Consider the following 14,386-nt stretch of genomic DNA (forward strand, 5'->3'; position numbering starts at 1 on the left):
CGACTTGTGGCCAAAGGATACTCTCAAGTCGAAGGTTTGGATTTCGGTGAAACCTATGCACCCGTAGCTAGGCTTGAGTCAATTCGTATATTATTGGCCTATGCTACTTACCATGGCTTCAAGCTCTATCAAATGGACGTAAAGAGTGCCTTCCTCAACGGACCAATCAAGGAAGAGGTCTATGTTGAGCAACCTCCTGGCTTTGAAGATAGTGAGTACCCTAACCATGTTTATAAACTCTCTAAGGCGCTTTATGGGCTCAAGCAAGCCCCGAGAGCATGGTATGAATGCCTTAGAGATTTCCTTATAGATAATGGCTTCAAAGTCGGAAAGGCCGATCCTACCTTATTCACTAAAACTCTTGACAATGATTTGTTCGTATGCCAAATTTATGTTGATGATATTATATTTGGGTCTACTAACGAATCTACTTGTGAGGAATTTAGTAGGATCATGACACAAAAATTCGAGATGTCTATGATGGGGGAGTTGAAGTACTTCTTAGGATTCCAAATGAAGCAACTCTAAGAGGGCACCTTCCTAAGCCAAACAAAGTATACTCAAGATATTCTAAGCAAGTTTGGGATGAAGGATGCCAAACCCATCAAGACACCCATGGGAACCAATGGGCATCTCGACCTCGACACGGAAGGTAAGTCTGTGGATCAAAAGGTATACCGGTCAATGATAGGCTCTCTACTCTATTTATGTGCATCTCGACCGGATATTATGCTTTCCGTTTGCATGTGTGCAAGATTCCAAGCCGACCCTAAGGAAGCTCACCTTACGGCCGTAAAACGAATCTTGAGATATTTAGTTTATACTCCTAAGTTTGGGCTTTGGTATCCTAGGGGATCCACATTTGATTTATTTGGTTATTCCGATGTCGATTGGGTGGGGTGTAAAATTAATAGGAAGAGCACATCGGGGACTTGCCAGTTCTTGGGAAGATCCTTGGTGTCTTGGGCTTCAAAGAAGCAAAATTCCGTAGCTCTTTCTACCGCCGAAGCCGAGTACATTGCCGCAGGCCATTGTTGCGCGCAACTACTTTGGATGAGGCAAACCCTTAGGGACTATGGTTACAAATTAACCAAAGTTCCTCTTCTATGTGATAATGAGAGTGCAATCCGCATGGCGGATAATCCCGTCGAGCATAGCCGCACTAAACACATAGCCATTCGGTATCACTTTTTAAGGGATCACCAACAAAAGGGAGATATCGAGATTTCATACATTAATACTAAAGATCAATTAGCCGATATCTTTACCAAGCCTCTTGATGAACAAACCTTTAACAAACTTAGGCATGAGCTAAATATTCTTGATTCTAGGAACTTCTTTTGTTGATTTGCACACATAGCTCATTAATATACCTTTGATCATGTCTCTTTCATGTACTATGACTAATATGTTTTCAAGTAAATTTCAAACCAAGTCATAGGTATATTGAAAGGGAATTGGAGTCTTCGGCGAAGACAAAGGCTTCCACTCCGTAACTCATCCTTCGCCGTCGCTCCGGGCAACTCTCCATCTTTGGGGGAGAGAGCATGAGTCCAAAGCAAAAGGACTCCATCTTTGGTATAATCTTCACTCATGTTTTAATTTGCCACAGGAGAGAAAGTAGATTGAAAGGGCTCTAATGATTCCGTTTTTGCCAATTTATGCCAAAGGGGGAGAGAGCATGAGCCCAAAGCAAAAGGACCACACCACCACCAATTTAAATTTTTTTTGTTCTACAATTAGTGCTAATTTTAGAAAGAGTTTTTCAATTGGTATGATTTTCAAATTAGTATCTCATTATGTTCAAAAGGGGGAGAGAGTAGTATTTTCAAAATCAATATCTTAAAAACCCTCTTGAACACTAAGAGGAGATTTCATCTAGGGGAGTTTTGTTTAGTCAAAGGAAAAGCATTTGAAACAGGAGGAGAAAATTTCAAATCTTGAAAATGCTTCGCAAAATCTTATTCATTTACCTTTGACTATTTGCAAAAGAACTTTGAAAGGAATTTACAAAAGAATTTGCAAAACCAAAACAAGTGGTGCAAGCGTGGTCCAAAATGTCAAAAATCAAAGAAACAATCCATGCATATCTTATAAGTATTTATATTGGCTCAATTCCAAGCAACCTTTGCACTTACATTATGCAAACTAGTTCAATTATGCACTTCTATACTTGCTTTGGTTTGTGTTGGCATCAATCACCAAAAAGGGGGATATTGAAAGGGAATTAGGCTTACACCTATTTCCTATTTGATTTTGGTGGTTGAACTGCCCAACACAAATAAATTGGACTAACTAGTTTGATCTAGTGTATAAGTTATACAGGTGCCAAAGGTTCACACTTAGCCAATAAAAAGACCAAGAATTGGGTTCAACAAAGAGAGCAAGGGATAACCGAAGGCAGCCCTGGTCTGGCGCACCGGACTGTCCGGTGCACCACCGGACAGTGTCCGGTGCACCACCGGACAATGTCCGGTGCACCAAGGGACTTCACGCTGAACTCTTCACCTTCGGGAAAATCCAGAGGCGCTCCGCTATAATTCACCGGACTGTCCGGTGCCACACCGGACAGTGTCCGGTGCTCCAGAGGAGAGCGACTCTGAACTCGCCAGCTTCGGGAATCCGCTCCGCTATAATTCACCGGACATGTCCGGTGCACACCGGACTGTCCGGTGAGCCAGCGGAGCAACGGCTACTTCACGCCAACGGTCGACTGCAACGCATTAAATGCGCACCAGCGCGCGCAGAGGAGCAGTGCACGCGCGGGTGGCACACCGGACAGTCTACATGACTTGTCCGGTGCACCACCGGACAGCCAGGCGGGCCCACACGTCAGAGCTCCAACGGTCGGAACCCAACGGCCTGGTGACGTGGCTGGCGCATCGGACAGTGTCCGGTGGCGCACCGGACTGTCCGGTGCGCCATGCGACAGCAGCCTCCACCAAACGGCTAGTTTGGTGGTTGGGGTTATAAATACCCCCAACCACCCCACATTCAAGTCATCCAAGTTTTCCACCTTCCAACTACTTACAAGAGCTCTAGCATTCAATTCTAGACACACCCAAGTGATCAAGTCCTCTCCCAATTCCACAAAAGCTTTAGTGTTAAGTGAGAGAGATTTGCTTGTGTTCTTTCGAGCTCTTGCGCTTGGATTGCTTTCTTTCTCATTCTTTGCTTGTGATCAAAACTCAATTGTAACCAAGGCAAGAGACACCAATTGTGTGGTGGTCCTTGCGGGGAAGTTTTGTTCCCGGTTGATTTGAGAAGAGAAAGCTCACTCGGTCCGAGGGACCGTTTGAGAGAGGGAAGGGGTTGAAAAAGACCCGGCCTTTGTGGCCTCCTCAACGGGGAGTAGGTTTGCGAGAACTGAACCTCGGTAAAACAAATCCTTGTGTCTCACTTCATTATTCGCTTGCGATTTGTTTTTACGCCCTCTCTCGCGGACTTGATTATATTTCTAACGCTAACCCGGCTTGTAGTTGTGATTAACTTTGTAAATTTCAGTTTTGCCCTATTCACCCCCCCTCTAGGCGACTTTCAGGAAGCATGAATAGATGACTAGAAATGATGTGGCTAACTAGAAGGTTGCACAGTAGACGTGGAATTATTTGAGGATCTATGTATAGCAAGTAACAGTTTGATTTTAGTGTGGTTCCACAAAGTAGCCATTAGTAGTTTGTTTTAGTTTGGTTCCACAAAGTAGCAAGTAGCAATTTGGTTCCACAAAGTAGCAAGTAGCAGTTTGGATTCAATAAGTAGCAGTTTGGTTCCAGCAAGTAGCAGTTTGGTATATGGCAGCTGAATATGGAAGCTCTCCTTGAATATATGGCAGCTAAATATGTCAACTCTCCCTAAATATAACAGCTCAATATGGCATCTCTCATTTTGATGAATGGAGCGGCTTTAGTTAGGTTTAGTTTCATCAAGTAGCAGGCTTCTATAGTGTCAGGTTTATGTAGTAGGAGGTTTAGTTTCACCAAGTAGCAAGTTAGTAGGTTTATGTAGTAGCAGTGGTAGGTTCCTGTAGAAGCAAGTTAGTAGGTTTATGTAGTAGCAAGTTTCTTGAAGTACCGGTGAGGTGACCATAGGGGGTGAAATGGGAGCCACGACTTGTGAACACGTGATTTGATCCCAAAACTCAACGCCAAAACCTCTAGGGACTCAATGAAAACCAGTGTTGTTTGACTGTACCAAAAACCTGAAGACAAGCAGACCTAACTTCTTGTGAAAAATCAGAGTCAGAAACGCCAGGAAGCAGGAGCGGTAGTGCCGACCTTAAATTCGGCAGTGCCGGAGTCCGTCAGTGCCTGGCAAAGAAAATGCCTAGAACGGGCTCAAACTTTGTAGATAGTTTGCATGGGGGGAAAGATGTCCACTAATGAAGTATCAACCCGAGCAACATAGAAATCGAAGCACAGATTCAAAAACCCAAGAAAAATGGGGTTTTGTTGGGGTTTTCTAGGACAAACTCAAAATGAGATCGAAGGGGATCACGACCAAGGAGAACACCATCTGTGCATAAGAAGTGATCCAAAGAGTAACTCTCATCCACCAACAAATCCCAACAGCACCAGAGCAACAAGAACTCGATGGTTCTCCAAAATCCTCAAGAACAAAGAGATGAAGAACTCAAGAACAAAAGACTTCAGAAAATCAGCAAGGGCGCAAACTGAATTTGAAGCTAACCAAAAGCTATGGGTCGGTTCGGGGGCCATTCCTTAGGTGAAACAATATATATCTCAGGCACAATCGACAAACAAAATCATTGCGGATCTCCTGGCACGAGAAGTGACTACATAGAGAGAAAAACTAGGAGATCTAAAACAAGAAGCCTAAACAAATGATAGCCAAGAGATACTGAACTGACCAACCCTCCCCTCTATTTATAGAGGATTATTTCTATTTCCTAATCTACCCCTATTTACATACGGTCTATCCACTCTTCCAGGGGAAAAATAGACCAACTTCTAGGTTTTCCATCCGACGGCCACACACTCCACATGAAGTTGTTTCGCCTTGATGCACCTTTGCTCTATCGACACGTTCCACCACCAGTTACCTCCAGAACCGCCACCGCTGAGTTTTGAGGCCCAAATTCATCAAAACCCGCCATCCGCAGGGCAGGGTGGTTTTGAGGCTCGACCACCAAACCACCATAAGTATCGCACTGCGGGCGCGTCCCCCACATCCTGGACACATGTCCCGCTAGTCCTTGACTGTGCCGGCAACGCAGCCCGCTCCACAGGTTGTGTTGTCATCAATCACCAAAAAGAGGGAGATTGTAAGGAAAATGGACCTCGACCCATTTGACTAATTGATTTTGGTGATTAATGATCAATATAACCTGTGGACTAATGTGTTTGCTAGTATTTGTGTTTTTAGTTCACATGATGCAAAGAGAATTGGACTAAGGCTCTGAGTGTGAAACACCTCAAAAGAAGATCTAAAAGATGCATATAAGTCCAAGACTCAAGACCAAAAGAAGCCCAAGAAAATAGTGAAGAAATTCAATAAGCGGGCAGTCAGCCAGTGCTCTCGTGACACACCGGACATGTCCAGTGTGCACCGGACAGTCTGCGTAGAGAAGTCCACAAACTGGACTCTCGGGTTCTGTAGCATGGACTCTCCAGTATGCACCGGACAGTCTGGCCAATGGTCGGCAGCGGATCTTCCAACGGTTGACTGTGGTAACCCTCAACGGTCGACTGACATGGCTAGGGCACCGGACATGTCCGGTGTGCCCGACGGCAGAGCAGTCATCTTCCTATCCAACGACTACAACTGAGGGGTGGCTATTTATACCCCTCAAACTGGCCATTTGAAGGTGTGGGAGCCCAAGCAACATACCAACACATGTTATAGACATTTCCAAGTGCTCATACACCCAAATGCTTAATAGAATCACTTGATGATTAGCGTAGGTACTTTGCAAAGTACTTATGTTAATTAGGCCTCTTATGCGCTTGCTCTAGGTTCTTCCTAGTTAGTTGAATGAGTTTAGTAAAAAAAACCACAAAACCCCTCGGCTCTAGTTTGAGCCGTTGTAATATTGTACCAAGTAGGGTGAGAGTCTTGCGAGTACATGATAACCGAGTTTGTGTCACGTCCGTCACCGTGTACCGGAGGGAACGAAGCCCGCAGTGTTCCGGCCGGAAGCTCGATAGTGGAGATGGCAGGGAGCGTCGGAGAGGAGCCGGAAGCGGAGCACCACTTGCGCGTGGAGAAGGCGTGTGGCTCTCTACGGAGTTACTTGTCTGTGGTGCCTGTCTCTCGCTTGGGCTACCCTTTGCATAGGTGCACCAACGAGGATTAGTCGGGACCTTACGTGGTTCCGGATACCTTAGTAAAAATACCGGCGTCATCCACGAGAATTTGCTTTCTCTACTAGCTCTTTAATCTTCCACATTTACTTTCTCTACTTAACTTATAATCTTTACTAGTCTTAGTGTAAATTATATAGGATTGGAACCTAGGTTGCATAATTACTTTTACGGTAGAGATAGCAACACTTAGATAAAATTTAGTTTACATATTTTAGATTGATTATTTGTATATGTTTTGCTCTGTGGATTTATTTGTGGCCTAGTTTAAAGATAGTTTTTAGAAGTTGTAATTTAACCCTCTCTTATACGTCACGTTCCGGAGCTTCAAAATCTCTTGCAGGAAGGCGCAAAGGTGAGCATGTTCATTTGCATGTCTCGTTTAAGGGTCTGTTTGGTTGGGCTGTGGCTGTGGAAAAAGTTGTTGTGAGCTGTGAGCTGTGAAAAAAGCTGCTGTAGGCTGTGAGCTGTTAAAAAGCTAAAAACCGTTTGGTGGAAACCACTAAAAGTCGTTAAAAGTTCTTCGATATATATTTTCACAGTTCCATCCAAAAGCCAGTAAAAGCATGTCCAGGGGTGCTTTCAGTTTTGCACTGCGAGAAAGTCGGCTTTTAGAAAAAGCTGCTTCCTTGATCCAGCCCTTTGGTTGGCTTTTGACTTTTAGGGGGCAAAAGCCAAAGCCAAAAGCCAAACCAAACACACCCTAAGCCTAGCAAATTGAGTAAGGGGTATATGATATCAAATGACACGATATTAATGTCTGCCACTTAATTATTTTTGGATAAAGTTTATTGCAAGTTTATGTCCTTCCTCTAATATTGATTTCAAAAATCAAAGTGGATGCAGAACACGGAAAAAAAATTGGAGCTTATACCTGCAAAACATTTGGAGCTAGGTACACGAATTGGCTATTCTCCAAAAATTTGCGTCTCCTAGTCCTATTCCTGTATCAACATGGGAAGAGCCTCCTGAGGTCGTCGGTGGGGTTGGCCAGCCACGCGCAGAACAGGCAAGCGGCGGCGGCGACCGATGCGGCCGAGAGCGCGGCCAGGCAGCCGAAGTGCGCGGCGTCCCCAGCGACGACGGCGACGGCCATCATGGCGAGCTCGGCGAGGCTGGCCACCGCGATCTCCGTGGCGCCGATCAGCTTGGCCTTCCCCATGGGGTTTCCCGTCTGCACCACCTGCAGTCCGATGACGCTGTACGCCATGTGCCCCAGCCGCGAAGCCACCTGCATTGTTGCATGCATACCAGGCACATCATGACGTTGACGTCCTCCGATCGAGCTCAGCTCGTACGTAGCTGCTCAGTCCACGCCGTGACGAGAATAGGAGGGAGTGTCTGTGGGTGGCGGGTGGCCTTACGATGAAGCCAAGAAAGGCGAAGAGAGCGCCGCGCCGTGAGACGGGGCCAGTGACGAAGACCACGACTGCCGCGCCGAGGAGCGCGCTCTGCGCGACCAGCCCTGCCGCTCCGGCCTGTCACCGAGATCCGAGAACACACGGCGGCGGTGTCAGAACTGGCACGGTTATCGAACGTGTTGTTTGTTCCTGGCAAAGCATGTTATGGTGGGCTGACCTTGAGAATGCCCAGCTCCTTGACAAGATATGGAGTCACGAACGTGGCCAGAATCCCCACCACCGCCGACGACCCGCCGAACGCACCGAGCACCGACGCGCTCACGCCTGCCAATTAACGCGAGGAAGCGCCGTGATGGGCACAAGGCCGAAGAATAGGGGACGGCGGCAACGCGGCGACAGGGAGGGTTACTTCGTACCGAGGTGGATGAGGAAGGTGGTCATGAGAGCGCCGGGCGCGAGCGCGACGTTGAAGCAGACGAGCACGTAGGCGAGGCTCGCCGGTAGCACAGGCTGCCGGAGGTACTCTGTCCAGCCGTGCCTGATGGTCTCCCAGGCTTTGCCAACCGCCGCGCTCCCATGTCGTCCTGGGCGCTCCAGCGGGGCCGGACCGGCACTAGCAGAGCGGTCCAAGATGCCGTCAGCGAGACGATTCATCGCGCCGCCTAGAAAAAACAGAAGGGGCAGGGAGCAGAGCGAGACGGCGCAGGAGAGCCTGACGCAGGTCAGCGGGTGGTTCCTGGAGAGCAGCACGGCGAAGATGGACGCTCCCGCCGTCTGCACACAAAGAACGCAGCACGCAGATGATAATGATGACCGGCCGGGGATCGCTACGTCGCCATTGAAGTGCAGTCATGATCAGGAGGAGATGCAGTCATGATCAGGAGGAGATGATTGTGCATTTGTACCTCGCAGAGGAGATCGACCCTGCTGAGCGCCGCGTTCGCCCGCGCCAGCGCGATCGGCCTGCCTTCCCCTGCTAGCTAGTTCAGTCATTCAGAGGAAGCAGAAGCGGTCTGAACATTTCTTGCATCGGCAATGGCGTGTAACACTGTAACTCACTCACTCACCTGGACGACGAAGTCGCGCTCTGCGATGACGCCGAGGGAGACGCAGGAGAGGCGGTCGACGGCTGTGGACGCCACCAGCGTGGCGAACCACGGCCGCAGGAGCAGCGCCGATGCAGCTGGAGCCCGGGGGACGGTGAAGGCGTACGTGACCATCGCCGCGGACACCAGGTGCGCCGCCGTCTGGATCACCGTTAGTGATCGGTACGCTGGGATCCGGGGGAGCGAGCTCACAAGATCCCCCACCAGCGGGCCCACCGCGAACACCACGAGCTGCGCACGCATCGGATTGCGCGCCGGCGCCAGTCAGAGCTCTGACCTAGTCTGCAGAGGGTGTGGCAGAACATGGCGCACCTTTGAGAAGAAGCCGAGGACGGCGACGGGGAGGAGGCTGGGGTGCAGCGTGGCGATGGCGGCGGGCCAGGTGAAGTTCCACAGCTGCTCGGTCACGTTCCCAGAATCCCAGCGAGGCAGGCCGCGTACAACGCTGAATTGTTCAGTTGGAGACGTGAGAAACGGGAGCTCTGAATTGGTGCTTGCTTGCTGAGAAAGCACCTGCGTTGCATACCGTTCATGGCAGCTGGGTAAGCAGCGGTTTCTCTTCCTCCCGAGTGGCGGCCATCCTCGCTGTCTTGGTCCTCAAGGGCGGTGATGCCGAGAGACGAGTCGCCACCGGCCGGGGGCGCGTCGGCCTTGAGCAAACTAAGCTCCGTACGGAGGATGTCTGAAGACAGCTGGACCATCGGCGGGCCGTCGAGCTCTGCTTCCTCCTCGGCTTCGACCAGGGCCGCCGTCGTCGCGCCTGCGCGGTCTGATGCCGAGGCGCAGATCGGGACGAAGCGCCTCGCTGGACTCCGGCTGCACGCGCAACGGCAACACCTGCGAGCACGCACCACGCAGGTCCTTTGTGAGTTCGCAATCCGCTCCTGGCGTGTGCTAGTTTTCAAGAGCAGGGAGCAGGACATGGGACGGTCCGTACCTGAGCGGCGGCGCGATTCGACGGCTCGCCGGGCTCGGATTGGGCGACGCGGCTGTTTCTTGGGGAAGGAGGCGGCGACGCCAGGTGTAATATGCGTGGTACGGAGGCGTCGAGAGCATCTTGGACACGGACGGCGCCATGACCGCGGGTCGGTGCAAGCCTGCAAGGCGCCGTCGACAGCCGGGAAGGGAGACGCGCGGCGCGGGAGACGAAATGGATAAGGTGCTTTCGTGAGCCAGGCCTTCAATGCCAATGCCATGGCCCATGAACTAGAATTTTACTCTCCGAGTCACTTGTTGGGCCCACAGCACCTGGGCCTAATTTCAACAAAGACAGCCTAAATGAACTTCCCAGAACAAAAGGTAGAGTGTGATTTAGACCATCTCCAACAAGAAGTTCTATATTTGAGTTCTCAAAATTAAAATAGAACCTGATTTAAATTGTTTAGGGCCACAAAAACATTTACAGTTCCAACAATTGAGTCATATATCATATTATTAGAAAATAAATCATGTTATTTAAGATATAAAAGGTTAGAGTATCTCCAACAGTGTGACCTATAAAAATCCCCTGTAATTTAAAAATGAGTCTATTTTATAGAATTTATGGCAAACAAATTATTCTGCTCCAACAGTAAAGCCTCAAATCTAGATTATAGGATAGTCCACTACGATATAGTATATTTGAGGCACTTGAGATGGTGCCCTATAATTTTTTGACCAAATTTTGTGAAATGATGCAATGTTGGAGTAGTTTTTTCTGCATAGAGCCTCATATTTCAATTGGAGACACTAGTTTGAGGCATTGTTGGAGATGCTCTCACGAATAGTTACAAAATAAGGATAGTGCTCCAGTATGAGGTACTATATTTAGGATTTGAGAGACTGAGCTCGATAATTATTTAATGATTTTTTTATAAAATAGAGTTAGTGTTGGAGCTTGTTTTTGGTGTTAGTGTCCTATATTTTAAAATAGGACCATGTTTAGGGCTATTGTTGGAGGCAGTGGCGGATTCAAAGGGGGGGCAAAGTGGGCCATGGTCCCCCTCAATTTTATACACCCATTTATACCTAATGATTATTTAGTATTAAGTGTACAAAAAAATCGAAGTTTTAGATAGTACGAAGCCTTGTTCTAAATCTCTAAAACTAATAACTAGTTGCTAAAATTATCCAAGAGGTTTAGAATGGATCAACTAATTGTTAGTTATACCCCTCAAATAAGTATTAGTTGTTAGATGCCCCAACCCAGCTAAAATCAGTTAACAATTAGCTCTATAGGTTTAGAACATGGTCTAAAACAACCATGTTATGAGCCTGCTCGCCGGATCCTCTCGATCCAGTCCTTGCATCTACCAGTCTGACTCTAATCTTCCCGACAGCACCTAAACCAGTCTGCTCGCTGCCTCATTTCTGCCGCCGACCCATTCCCGATGTGACGCTACCCGACTTCGCCCCTTTCTGATGCCTCCGTCCTTTTGTCCTGTTTTTATCGTGACGTTCATCCGCTCGACAAGCTAGATCTCGCTCGTCGCAACGATATGACTTGTCTCCTGCAGTCGGCGGACTTGACGAACTAGAAAATCATGGCTCTCATGTGATCTTTTTGCCCCCCCTGAATTTTCGTCCTGCGTCCGCCACTGGTTGGAGGTGCTCTTAGAGAAGATATGAAACTGCTTTTCATGCTTTCCTAAGTAAAAAATATTCTATGGCCTTTTTATATTATCTTATATTTTGGTATTTTAAATGTCTAGCATGCAAACAGACTAAGATAACATTTGTCTAGCTAGTTTCTACTTAGAAATATTAATTTTAGGATTTTCTATAGCTCAAATATCTAGGTCATGAGTTTTGTTTTCTATTTTGGGTTTATTATTTCGAGTCTTTTTGTTTAATCTGGCACTCGACAACATACTGTTTTTACTAGGCCATTTTCTTGTATATATTTTGACGTCATATGCTCTTGGATGTCTCACGTTTTCGCCATTTTTGTGTGCTACACCTTAGGTGTTTTAGGGTCCTAGAATTTTCAAGTCCCAAACATTCTCAAACAACTGTTAAGACCATTAGGATGTACCCAGGCTGAGACATCATTTTTCTCTAGATAGTTTCTGCTCACAACCAAGGAATTTTTTGTGTGTTTTCTACACCTGCGAGGTCATCAAATACACGGGATCATGAGTTTTTATGCTATTTTGGGTTTAATATACCTAGTTTTTTGTTTGTTCCACCACTTAGCCATATATTGTTTTTTTGGGCCCATTTTCTATGATTGTTTTAAGACTTGTGCTCTCGAACCGATTCTCACATTTTCACCATTTTTGTGAGCTGTAGCACATTGGTTTCAGGTATTTTGGGGTCTTGGAACTATTGAGTCCTAAACATTCTTACGAAAATATTAAGGCCACTAGGATGTATCTAGACTGAAACAACATATGCCTAGCTAGTTTCTGCCCACAAACCACTACCGGAATCGACGGCTTTGTCGAGTGCCTGAAGCACTCGGCAAAGCCTTAAAAACACTCGGCAAAGTCTTTGCCGAGTGTCGCACTCGGTAAAGAGGACTCGGCACACAGTGCATCAACACAGTGTTAACAATGAGTTCTTTGAATTTCTACACCTGTGAAAGCTCAAATACCTAGGTCATGTTTTTTTTGATATTTTTTGTTTTCATTCCTAGGATTTTTGTTTGTTTTGGCACTCGCCCACGAGTAGTATTTTGGGGCCCATTTTCTTATGCAGATTTTTCATGTCGCGTGCTCTCAAACCGATTCTCACATTTCTTTTTACCAGTTTACGTGAGCTAAAGCTCACTAGTTTTAGGTGTTTTGGGGTCCTAGAACTATCGAGACCTAAACAATCTTCAGCAAAACTATTAAGACCATTAGGATGTACCTAGGCTAAGACGTTTCTGCTCACGAACGAGTAATTTGGATTGTGTGCACCTGTGAGGAGCTCAAATACTCAGGGTCAAGAGTTTTTTTTGCTATCTTGTATTTCTTATTCCTAGGATTTTTGTTTGTTCTCGCCACTTAGCCACAAGTTGTTTTTTGGGCTCATTTTATATATAGTTTTTTGGCGTCTCGGGCTCACAGATCGATTCTTGCGATTTCAACATTTTGTGAGCTATAGCTCAAATGTTTAGAGCTAGTTTGGAAACTCAAATCCCCTTCAGGATTGAAGACATTGAGAGGAAATTAGTTCATTTCCACCTCAATCCCCTCCAATCTCGAAGAGGATTTGAGGTTCCCAAAGTAGCCCTTAGGTGTTTTTTGGTCCCAGAACAATCAAATCTAACATTCTTAGGAAATATTAAGGCCACTTGGGTGTACATGGGTTGAGACAACAATTGGTTTTCTAGTTTCTGCTCACAAATATCAAGCTCTTTGGATTTTCCACACCCGTGAGGAGCTCTAGTACCTAGGGTCATGAGATTTTTTTTTGCTATTTTAGGTTTATTTTTTTCTAGGCTTTTTGTTTGTTGGCACTAGATAACATGTTGCTTTTCTTGGGTCCATTTTCTTATGTAGATTTTTTACTTCCCATGCTCTTGGACCAATTCTCACATTTTCATCCGTGTACCTGAGTTATATATCACTAGTTTCAAATGTTTTGGTGTCCTAGGACTATCGAGTACTACACATTTAGGAAACTATTAAGGCACTAGGATGTAGGGTGAGACAATATATTTCTAACTAGTTTCTTCTCCCAAGCAACTAGTTCTCTAGATTTTCTACACCTATGAAGAGCTCAAATACACAGGGTCATGAGTTTTTTGCTATTTTAGGTTCATTATTCCAAGTATTTTGCTCGTTTTGGCACTCAGCCACATGTTGTCTTTCTTGGACCCATTTTCTAATGTTTTCACTATTTTTGGTGAGCTATAGCCCATTGGTTTCAAGTGTTTGGAGAGTCTTGAAACTATCAAGTTCTAGACATTCTTAGGCAACTATTAAGGCCACTATGATGTACCTAGGCTAAGATAACACCTCAAATCCAACAATTAAAATAATACATTAATAATCAAATTAAAACTTAGGATAAAGTAAAATTTAAATCTAGTGCTTGATCTCATTTATCTTTAGAGAATGATTTTTGTTTGCTCATAATTGATTGGTGATTTTATTCAAAAAAATTTATTTATTTGGAACCCAATTAATTAATATGGAAACTTTGGTTCAAAAATAAATACTTTAATGTTAAATATTTTGGTATAATTATTATGGATTTTTATAAATATTTAAAAATTTATTTATTTATATTTTTATGGGATATAAGGATAAAAGATTTTGGTAATTTATTTATATTTATATTTATAATTATTTATTTATATTTAATATGGAACCCAATTTATTGAAAATTATATTTATTTATTTAAAAATATTTTGGCTCGTCCGAGGAAGGGAGCGACAGCGACGGCGACGACGAAGGCGACGGCAGCAGTGGAAGTGGCGGCGGCGAAGACGGCAACGACGGCGGCGGTGGAGGCACCGGCGGCGGCAGGGGCGATGACGATGGCAGGGGCGACAGCAGCAGCAGCAGCAGCAAGGCCAGTGGCAAAGCGCCACTGGCTTAAATATTAGTATAGATAATTAATAGTAGCAGTAGTAGTAGTAAAATAATTTAGTAGTAGTTAGTAGTTTAGTGTAGTGTGAGTAATGTG

At 45.8% G+C, this 14,386-nt stretch overlaps 1 pseudogene across 1 annotated transcript; it reads right to left on the reverse strand.

Annotated features, from left to right (window-relative positions):
- Positions 1-7,068: 7,068 nt before the first annotated feature.
- LOC103635927 (Ferroportin superfamily protein pseudogene) lies at positions 7,069-9,971 on the reverse strand (annotated as a pseudogene). The gene is made up of 9 exons (NR_161332.1): positions 9,725-9,971; positions 9,314-9,603; positions 9,100-9,232; positions 8,749-9,018; positions 8,587-8,654; positions 8,098-8,455; positions 7,899-8,005; positions 7,685-7,798; positions 7,069-7,551 (listed from the first exon to the last, which is right to left on the reverse strand). The product of NR_161332.1 is annotated as a Ferroportin superfamily protein pseudogene (transcript).
- Positions 9,972-14,386: the final 4,415 nt, after the last annotated feature.

This window comes from Zea mays, chromosome 8, assembly GCF_902167145.1.
Source record: "Zea mays cultivar B73 chromosome 8, Zm-B73-REFERENCE-NAM-5.0, whole genome shotgun sequence".
Lineage (NCBI taxonomy): Eukaryota > Viridiplantae > Streptophyta > Magnoliopsida > Poales > Poaceae > Zea > Zea mays.